Raw genomic sequence first — 11,146 nt, forward strand, 5'->3', positions numbered from 1 at the left:
CTGTAGTTCCAAAATAACATAGTCTAACAGGGGCTTAAAAATTTAACACGTAAAATCCTATGTTGCGCGTTAAAAAAAACGCACTGTATACAAATATTTCCACTATTTTATTATTGTGATCTCATTACTAAACTTTAGTCCAAATGTACTGTTAGTGAAAGTGTGATAACTTTTGTCTAATAGATTCTTTTCAACTTGTCTTATCTGTTAATCTACACTTGTAATCCCGTTATAATATAAAATTTTAATCAACCAGCTCATCTAAAAAGCTTCGAAGCGTGCTTCTTTTATTTATAAGAACACCAATAATTTGTCTGGATTTTTTTTTTGCAATTATTACACGTTACTTTTTATTCATTTCAACGTAAAAGTTTTTTGAATGTATTCACTAATCTCTAATTAATGTATATGATATAGTAACTTTGGAATTGCGAAAGTCTATCACAAAGAGAAGTGATGAAGAGTCCTGCTATTGTTATCAATCTGAATTGTCTTGGTACGTTCGTTTTTTTTTGTCTTCTCAATTAAAAGTATTGACAATGCAAAAAACAGTGTCTGGCGGTTAACACAATTATTGTGGAGTCGTGATAATACATCTTCTTTGCTTTCATTACCTAATACCAATTTTGATTGTGAAATGACCGGCAATACCTATAGACTTGAAGACACATTTACTACTCCAATGAAATACTTTCACAACAGGTTCGATGTAGTCGGTCTCATCCGGTAAAATGGATCTCCATTGTTAAGAATTCATCAAAGATGTCTTTACCCTGTTTTGTTGTACATTCTAAGTTATATAAAGATTGAGAAATCTAAACCAGCTTAATAATTGAGTAGATTTGACAAGTCATTTATCATTTAAACTTCTTTTTTGTAAAAGAGTAATAATGTTTTAAAAAAACCTGTGCAGTTTTACGTTTGTCGTAATTGAGACACCTTAATGCGAGGAGGAGCAGGTGCAATGTCTTTTGCCAGTATCCTTAACCCACATTTCACGAATACTGGGCAAGTAAATCACTTCAGAAACTCTTTTATTGACTTTACCTTAAAAAAATGCGGCAACACTAATGCGTTTTCCCTTGTATGGAAAGCACTAAACGTCAGTTGTGTCCATAACTATTTTGATGAAGGTGAGATGATTGCGTAGACAAATAATAATAATAATAATTTTCAAGCCATTAGGAAAGAAACGATCTTCAACTTGTATATCGCATTCCGTTAATTTCCTATAGTTGGAGATAAATTTGAGAATTTAAGTTATAACCAACTGTATACAGTGCGTTTTTTTTTAACGCGCAACATAGGATTTTACGTGTTAAATTATTAAGCACATGTCAGACCATGTTATTTTAGAACTACAAGTATAAAACTTGACGGGTGGCTGTTTCGTACCTTGAAGCTTAAGCTAGTTTACCAATTGGGCCTAAAAAGTGATTATAAACTTGCAAAAAATCATCTTTTTTCGAAAAGATTTTATCTTTTCATACTCCCTGTATGTATGATAGGTGCTTGTTGTTTTTAATACTGGCACGGCAGGTAGCAGGTAAAATTTGGCGTAGAAAGTAAAACAGGGTGATCATTAACTTTATATCAAGAAAGTTAAGAACAAAAGAGGTATTTTTATAAGTGAATTGTTCAAAGTGACCTCAGTTTGAAACCAAACAGTATTCCAAACAATCATAAAATGCCGTTTTGACGTTCAAAAGAAGTCGGGCCATGATGCAGTCAAAATATGTTACTCTACCTGCTACCTGCCCTGTCGATATCAAAAACAAAAAAGAACAATGCATACAGGGAGTATACAACGATAAAATCTTTTCGAAAAAAAATGATTTTTTGCCAGTTTTTAATCACTTTTTAGACCAAATTGGTAAACTTACTTAAGCTTCAGGGTACTAAAGACACACCCGTCAAGTTTTAGACCTGCAGTTCCAAAATAACATGGTCTAACATGGGCTTAAAAATGTAACACGTAAAATCCTATGTTGCGCGTTAAAAAAAACGCACTGTATACAAAGTAATAATTTTGTTGAAGTGAAAATATTACGTTTGTTGGGTACAAACCTCACATACCGAGTTGTACCTAAATTTGAAGTTACTGAGCTCAGGGATTTTTATTCTCTTATCCGCGTCTGAATTTAATGGCCAATTGAAAGATTCACGAACGGATATTAGTCTAATTTTCCGCAGTTACGCCAAAAGTGTGTAAAATGATTATCTAAGCGCGCGTGTTACAAGTTATTTGCCTACAATGAGGAAAATGATATAATTAAAATGGCATACTTAAACAAAAAATACGAGGGACGTTAAATATATCGGGAAATGCCGTAGGTGCCGAACAAGTAAATACTTGAATAAATATAAATGTCAGGGGTATGTGATAATGGGGGGATAGACAGATTAAAATAACGAGTTTTCGTTTTATTTAAGTGTTGGATATTTTTGAATACCAGCATAATGTATTAGGTCGAAACAAATGCATCAATAATATGCAACCGCACGCTGATACAAGCGTTACCCTGACCTACGTCAAAACCGCTGCCAAGACGAAATGAACCGAGTATAGGTTGCTTACACCACTTAGGTGCATTTCAGACCATGGGGTTGTTGGACAACCATAAATTTTATTTTGTGTTTACGTTTTGATAATTTACTTTTTTGTTTTTGTTTACAGATAATCTAGGGGAGAAGCAATCAAACGTTATCGTCAATTTAGTTTTGTTTTTGGATAAATAAAATATTTCTCCGCACGGATTTCAAATAAAATTAGAATGTTAATGTTCCAGTTTTTACAGCAATTTAGTTGATATGGAAATTGGGACATTAGTTAAACATATGCAAAAGTTATTGCAATCGGTTCGAAGTATACCAGTGAATAAAATTCACTCGGTTAAAGGTTATTGATTTAATTGAGATATAAAAGAAATATGCGCGTAATATTATATATTATTATCTGTTGTTATTAAGCCTTAAGTAGCACATACTAACCTTTTGTCTTATATTTCATGTAACACTGAGGACTATGTAAGAGGGAAGGAGACTATGATGACCATTATTGTTATTGGAACTCACGATGGGCCTGTACGTTGATACGAAGGTCCAAGCTAGCCGAATCATCGATTGAATAATCGACCCACACCACAAACATTTATGGAACAGTGATCACAATGGTGTTGAGTGATGTGAGATGCGAAGTTTGGCTCATAGGACTAAGCCTCTATTGAACTTTTCTCAGTGTTGCAATATTTTTGCTGTTCTGCCATTGCCGGAACCGAATAGATTTAGGATAAATAAAAGTGCATGATATTGTTTATGTATAGTTACAGGAGAGGAAAGATTTTATTGAGTTTCTTGTTAGAATAAGTACTAACTTATTATTAAGAAATGATTGTAAACTTAACTGAGTACTATGAAATACTCGCATATGTAAACTTACTAACCATTTATCAGAATGCCTTGGTATGTGCACATGTAGTTTTTAAATTTATGTTAACGATATGTTTTTTCTATTGTTTAAAGTTTTTATTATTGTTCATTTAAAACTGGGGACCAGTTTTTCTGGGGCGGAGGCATATGTCACGAATGGAAAATCCGTTAATTGGAAAGATGGACTGATTAACTTAAAAAACATAAGAGTATTCGAGGATTGCGAAATATTAAGCGCACGAGGCAAGGTCGCATCACGATGCACCGAATGTGTCATGCACCGAGTGCACCGTATCGGTGATGAGTCACCACCACCTGCTTTACAGAAATGTGAAAAACAAGCGACAATAACAAACTGCGTCAGCCGATCAATCGGGTATAAAATACGCCGATTTTAGCAGTATAGGAGAAGTGTGAACCGATCAACGGTAGTGCGACCAGCTGACCCGAGAAGTCGAAATGTCGAAGGGAAAAGATCAAGTTAAGTAGTCAGTTCTCCAAAGTTGTTCAAACGTGGAAGTGACCAAGCCAGCCACCAGGAAATGCTAAGTCCTTAGCTTGTGACTATGTAAGTACAATTGTAGAATTGTCAACTTTTAGTGTTTATAGCCGTATTGTGCAGACACGTTTGTGTATACCATATTTAATAGATTTAAGTGTTATATGAGAAAAACTTAGTGTTTGATTCCATCCCTAAAACTGAGATCCCGGCACGACGTTTATCGTCGTGAGTCAGTTTAATTAATGAATCCGAAAGGGCTCATAAATTAAACGTGACAATATTCTTCAAAAACTGCCTCTTCATCTCCATGTAGATCAGTTGCTATATGTTGAACTTCATCTAATTCATCTGATGAATTTTCGTCAATGTCGTCAAAATCGGAGCAGTCCCCTTCAAGAAGTAAAAGGAGCTTCTTTTCTTCTTTGTCATTGAGGCCGCAACAAGTCATCTAAAAAAATTAAATTTTTTTTAAAAATATGTTATCAGCAGCATTTAGAAATATTTCTTACCGTGTAGAACCACTGACGCCAAATGGAATCAAAAGTTCTAACCCCTTTTACAAAGATTATGAGCTTGTTTTTTTAAGTTGCTCTGAACTACTCTACTCAAAAGTACACCGTGAGTTAGAGAAAAAAGTTTTATCACATAAATACACCTCTGCGGGTATTCAAAACAACAGAAAAATACGACCAAAAACTCATCAAACCCGGTTGAAACATCAACTGGCGCCAAATGTGTTGTTTACAAGACCCGACTAAAATACTGCGTATGTGGTGCCATCTAGGAACGAGTAGCAAAACTAGACAGCGCCCAACCTATACCGGATTTGTAGAAACTGTATTAACGATACCTATATCAACATGGCATCACTGGGACAGAAAGGGTTAAACATCAAATGGCTATCTCAGTTTCTTTAATTAAATACAGGGAAGCCCAAAAAGGGGGGTTGGTCAGTCCTCAGTGAAAGACCCTGTAGGTACATTAAACTTTATTTGAATTGATATTAGATTGTTGTACAATTACTATAATTAAAAAACAAATTATTTTTGAATTTTCAGATTTTTCAATTTTTTCCGGAAAATTACCGGAAACTTTCTGAAAAATGTTGTATACCTAACCTCAACACTTTTCAAAATAATATGAATTTTGAAAAAATATTATTTAAAAATGTATCCCTTCTGGACAACACATTCCCGGTGTTTTAATTAAAAGCTTTAATCTTTCGGTAGCGTGACATTTCTACTTTGTATATGGTATACAGGGTGAAACACACTTTCCTTTGGACATTGATTTAAGTCATGTAATCCAAATTCGCGCCGAAACAAACGCCGAACAATAGCGCACGAATCGCCATTTTTGTAATAATGTTTAACGCAGAATGCACGTTGCGCTCCGGTGAAGTGATCCATCGCGACTAAATTTCCGAGAACCGAGCTTCTCAACCCCACCACCCGCACCGCCCCCTCACATAAGGTTCAAACGCAAGAGTGTTTTTAAAATCGTATGCCTTTCTGGCCCACCCTGTATTGAAGAAAATGCAGAAGTTCATTTAAAACTTGTACTGAATCTTCAATAGAATAATAATAATCATCTGTATTACCATGAATACAATGGAGTTTTGTTACTTATCCACTCATAAATATCATTTATACTTTTTTCAACCAACTTAGAATTAAATAAATTCATAGAACTTGATTTGAAGCGTGATTTTTAAACAAATATTTAAATTTTGAAGTCATCCATATTTTAGTAGATAAAATATTTAATATGGGTGATGTCGGATATTGTTGAAAGAACTGAAGGAGCTCTTCTTCCAAATGTCTTTTTTGAGGTCCTTTATGCGTTTTATTTGCTGTGTAGCTTCCCGTACTACTTGCTGAACTTGCATGTGAAGAGGATCCACTACACTCGTTGTCATAAAATTCATCCGAAGGTCCGCATTCCTCCACCATTGGTTCTTCGGTAGCTTGGCAATATTGAGACAATTGTATATGTCTAATCTAACTAGGTATGCACCTTTTTCTCCCGGCGAGGTCACAGTACTCACACTGTCGGGGAGATTCCTAGAGATACTTTGTGAGATTAAAGATGTAGCTGTTGGAGATTCCATAAAGTCGAATATTTCGTCGTTTTCCACGTTTTCTTGGTAATTTAAGGATTCGGGAACATTTGCAGTACCCGCTTGCCCAGGAACAAACCGGAGGATGTAGACAAGGTCAGTGTGGAAGATCCACCAGAATAAACCACCGTTATATTTTGGTCTCATTGTTGCTTTTAAGCATTGCTGCAGATTCGGTTCTAGTGACGTTTGGTAAAATGTCGTGAAGTAGTCGTGCTCCTTTAAGAGATCTACGAACTTCGGAAATGAAATTGTGTATTCGTTGAATTTGTTGCTCCCCGCTATTTGATTTGCTTCTTTATTTTCTGGAGTGGTAGTACAAAGGTCTTTAAAGAGAGTTTGCCAGCTAAGTTGTTTTCTATTACTTGCGTTAATTCTAACCATTAAAATATCAGGTAAAACGGAAGTTGCTCCACTTGAATGAGCCAAAGAAGTTCCAGCAAATTCAGAAGACAGGAAATCTCGCATGGTGCCATCATTGAATTGGTTAGTTGAGGTGGTGAAACGTCTTCGCAATTGCTATAAAATATTTAATCTTCACGTGCGCTCCATAACTTTACAATTTCTCGACGCTTACTAATTTCTCCCCAATAACATATTAAAGAATTATCATTATTGCACGTATCTACAGCACAAATATAGCAATTTAAGTGGCCTTTAGTATGTTCGTGAACCAACCTTAAACTTACATCTTTAACATTGTATGCCACTTTTTCCCAAAACGTATTACTTAATGTACGGTAACACTTTGCACAAAGAATCATTATAGTTCCATTTGATTCTATCATAGCTGAATAGTAATAATTGCAAAATGATAACATGGTATGGTGTTGTGTTGGGCGATTCCACAACCACCAATTTTCTTGTGCTTCAGTAATTTTTCCAGTTCCATTTTGTCCACGCATATCTTCGGGTGCTTCATAGAAATTATTTATTTCTTTGATTTTCTTTAAAATTTCATTATTGGGGTAAAATTCGCAGCAACGATATCTATCACTTACGACATCTTCACCAGTTTCTAAGTCTGCTTCTGTTTCACTATTCATCGGCACTTCTGGTGATGTAACAACGTTGCACAATTCTTCTAAAGCTTCTGCACAATCACTAACTGCTGGTGAAGTAGACATGGTTTAACTCTTTGCGGCACAGGATTTTGCATACTTTTTAAACGCTAGTTGCACAAGATGGAAGACCGAACAAATTGGAAAAAAGTCGTACAGTCAGCCAAGACCCATCCAGGGTTGTAGCGCTACAAGAAGAAGTTGCACAAGAATAAAAACTTGCTTATAAATGAAAAATTTTAACCTATAATACGTTATACATCTAGGGTTAATTCAATTTTAAGATTGTGTAAATAACTAAACTGTCAAAATGACAGATAGACGGTGGTTCATAAAATTGACCAGCGTGCAACCAAAGTAAAAAGAAAACAAAGTTTGGTCATTAAAACTTTTATTAAAAAATAATGCAAATTATGCTTTGTATTACTATGAAAATAAAAGTATTTTTACCGTTTTCCATTACGCTTAGGGTAAGTTATACAGTTGTTGGCCCCTTAAGGATTTCAGACAACAAATTATTTTGTAATTTCAAAGTTAAAAAGTAGATTGAATTTTTTATGTACTAAAAATTAAGTAGATATTTAATACTTTCAAACGTTTTTATTCATATTAAAATGGGTTTAACAATTAACAAAAAACAAATATTTAAAAATATAACAGATGAAATGTACAGTAGTTGGCCATCAAAATCAGTTATTGGCCTAGAGAAAATGAGTTGTTGGTCGCTGTTAAGACCCCTGTATTTAATTATCAGAAAACCACTGTGTCGTTTACTGAAGTTAAGTGTACAACTATAGCACATTCCGTCAGTTAAAATACAATTTTTGCTTCGAATCAATCCAATTTGATCTAAAATATTTTCTTGAGTAACTTTAGGCGGTACGTTTAAAGTTATGTCTGATATTACTTTAATTTTAGGAGAATTAGGAGATTCGACAAATAAAAATCTGGAGGCTTTATTAACTTTTTCCAGAGTATACAGGAGAGGTTCCTTCTCTTCGGGTGTTCTCTCGAGCAGTGAAGCCCGTATTGGAGCCGAGACAGGAGCCTTTGATACAACGCTCTTTTTCTTTGGCTTACATTCTTTTTCATTTTTCGAGGATTGTTTTTGTATTTTCTTTTTGTAATTTGTTTTCTACCCGTTTCTGTTTTCTGGCTTCTTTTTCTATTTCTCTTTGTCTTTTTGTTTCTTCTCTGTCTGTTTTTATTTTTTTCCATTGCGTCGATGTTAACACATATGAATCATGATCTGATTGTCTTTTTCCCTTTCTTTGAGGTGTTATTGGCCAATATAAGAAATCTTTTAACGAATCTTTAGATTCAGTTTGTTCGGATGTAACTAATTTATTTGCCTCTATCTGGGTCCCCATTTTATCATTATCACATTTGGAAATGAGCTCTTCTTCAGATATTATATATATCTGAATATATAATGGGAATGTCCTCTATATTAAAAATTTGACTAACACTTCATTCAATAAGTCCCGGGACCAACTAAGAAAAACAATTATTTTTCATGAAATTTGTCTTTATTCATCAATATAGTTTCCTTCTAGAGTGATACAATCATTCCAACGATTTTCCAACTTTTCTATACCATGTTTATAGAACGATTTTTCCTTGGCCTCAAAATACGCTTCAGTTTCAGCGATGACTGAATGACTAAAATGACGACACTTGATTGATATTTCTTTCCCTGGAGCATTTTTTTGAGGTCTGAAAACAGCCAGTAGTCGCTGGGGGCCAGGTCTGGACTATACGGTGGGTGGGGAAGCAATTCGAAACCCAATTCGTTGAATTTGACCTTCGTTTTTATAGACTTGTGACACGGTGCATTGTCTTGATGAAAGAGAATCTTTTTCTTCTTCATATGGGGCCGTTTTAGTGCGATTTCATCCTTCAATCGGTCCAATAATGCACAATAATAGTCGCTGTTGATTGTTTTTCCCTTTTCCAAATAGTCAATGAACAATATACCGTGTGTATCTCAGAATACAGAGGTCATAACCTTGCCAGCCGATTGTTGCGTTTTTGGTCGCTTTGGACGGCTTTCGCCGGGTCCAGTCCACTCAGATGACGGCCGTTTTGATTCAGGTGTGTAGTGGTGGATTCAGGTTTCGTCCATGGTCACATATCGACGCAAAAAATCCTTTTTATTACGGTTAAACAGCTCCAAACAGCGCTCTGAATCATCAATTCGTTGTTGTTTTTGGTCAATAGTGAACACTCGCGGCACCCATTTCGAAAGCAGCTTTCGCATACCCAAATGTTCATGCAAAATTGTTAACACACTACCTTCTGATATCTTTGAGGCCTCAGCTATCTCACTCACTTTCAGTTTACGATCAGACAATATCATTTTGTGGATTTTTTTTATGTTTTCTGGAACAACAGCCGAATTTGGGCGTCCAGACCGTTCAGCGTCATTTGTGTCTGTACGACCGCGTTTAAAATCAGCAAACCAACTACAAATCGTTGTTTTCGATGGAGAAGAGTCCCCGTAACATTTTTCAAGCCATTGTTCTGTTTGGACGGTGTTTTTTCCCATCAGGTAACAGTGTTTAATCAGCACACGAAAATCACTTTTTTTCATGTTTTAAAAAAACTCAAAAGTTGTTCACTTTAAAAAATTCTCACAAACAAAATATTGGAGGGAATGAGCTCAGGATTTGACAGCTGTCGTTTGAAAGATGGTACTTCAAGGGAAAAATATAAAAATGCGATTTGTAGTGCCACCTGTGGGTTAGTCCCGGGACTTATTGAATGATGTGTTATTTTCTGATGTGGAAGTAAATGAGCTCTCTTCTATTATAGCATCTGCAACGTAAAAACTATTACAAATATCTAGAGATGTATCAGGTATTTTTGATGATTTTAGATCAATTTTGGACTCACCGGTTTCTATTTCTGATGTTTTTGTTTCATTTATGATTTCAACCTTTTCATCTGGTTCTGGTACTTTTTCTGGCTCTCCTTCTGGCTCTGGTATCGGAACAAATTCTTTAAGTATTTTATTCAGCAATATATCTTTATAAGTCACATTATCATCTATAGCTGTTATTATTTTAAGTTTTTCGGGCCCTATTATACTGACAAATTTCTCATAGGACAATGTACAGGGTGTCTATAAAAGAACTCCGGGGTTTTAAGACAAAATATGTTTTATACATGATTAGAAAGCTTACATTTTCAAGATTTTTTAACAACTTAGTAAAGTTCAATGTGAGCTCCGTTAGTGGCACGGCACACGTCGAAACGGTATTCTACCTCTTCCCATGTCCTGGCGAGCATGTCTGGGGGAACGGACGCCACGCAATTCACTATTCGTTCCCTGAGATGGATAACATCTCGAATGTTCTCTGCATACACAAGATTCTTGATATGCCCCCAGAAGAAAAAGTCCAACGGAGTCATATCAGGGCTCCTTGGTGGCCATGGAATAGGTCCTGCCCTTCCAATCCACCTGTTACCGAAACGAGCGACCAGTGACTCCCGCACACGCAAACTGAAGTGTGGCGGCGCCCCATCTTGTTGAAAGTAAACTAAACCTTTCTCCGTCTCAATGTCATGCAACTGAGGATAAACATACTCCTCTAACATGTTACAATAGACATCACCATTGATAGTCCTTTCGGAAAAAATGAAGGGACCTATGACTCTGTCATGCATAAAGCACACCAAACATTCACTTTGGGCGTGTCACGTTCGTACTCAATAAACTCATGGGGCGGCTGTGAACCCCAAATTCTGCAATTATGCCTGTTTACAGTTCCGTTCACATGAAAAGTAGCTTCATCACTAAAAACCACACTTTTTAAAAAATCGTTATCTTCATCAATTTTATCCAGCATGGAAACAGAAAAGTCGAATCTCTTAACCTTGTCTGCCGGTTTGATATGGTGTAAAAGTTGAATCTTGTAGGCAGTTAAACGAAGTCTTTTACGAATTACCTTATGGACCGTTGATCTTGGTAACCCCAATTCCAGACTGCGTCTTGTTAATGATTTCTTAGGGCTTCGAGTGCATGAAGCTCGG

General features: G+C 35.7%; 1 protein-coding gene across 1 annotated transcript in view; it reads right to left on the reverse strand.

The window, feature by feature from the left end:
- The window catches only part of LOC145739522 (uncharacterized), a 162,840-nt gene extending 152,677 nt beyond the window's left edge, over positions 1–10,163 (reverse strand). Inside the window, exon 1 of the mRNA XM_081994913.1 lies at positions 9,400–10,163. The gene's annotated coding sequence lies outside the window, so the exon portion shown is untranslated. The remainder of the gene's footprint in view (positions 1–9,399) is intronic.
- Between the last annotated feature and the right edge of the window lie 983 nt (positions 10,164–11,146).

This window comes from Ips typographus, unplaced genomic scaffold (assembly GCF_016097725.1).
Source record: "Ips typographus isolate SLU unplaced genomic scaffold, UJ_Ityp_2.0 IpsContig33, whole genome shotgun sequence".
In the NCBI taxonomy this organism is placed as follows: domain Eukaryota; kingdom Metazoa; phylum Arthropoda; class Insecta; order Coleoptera; family Curculionidae; genus Ips; species Ips typographus.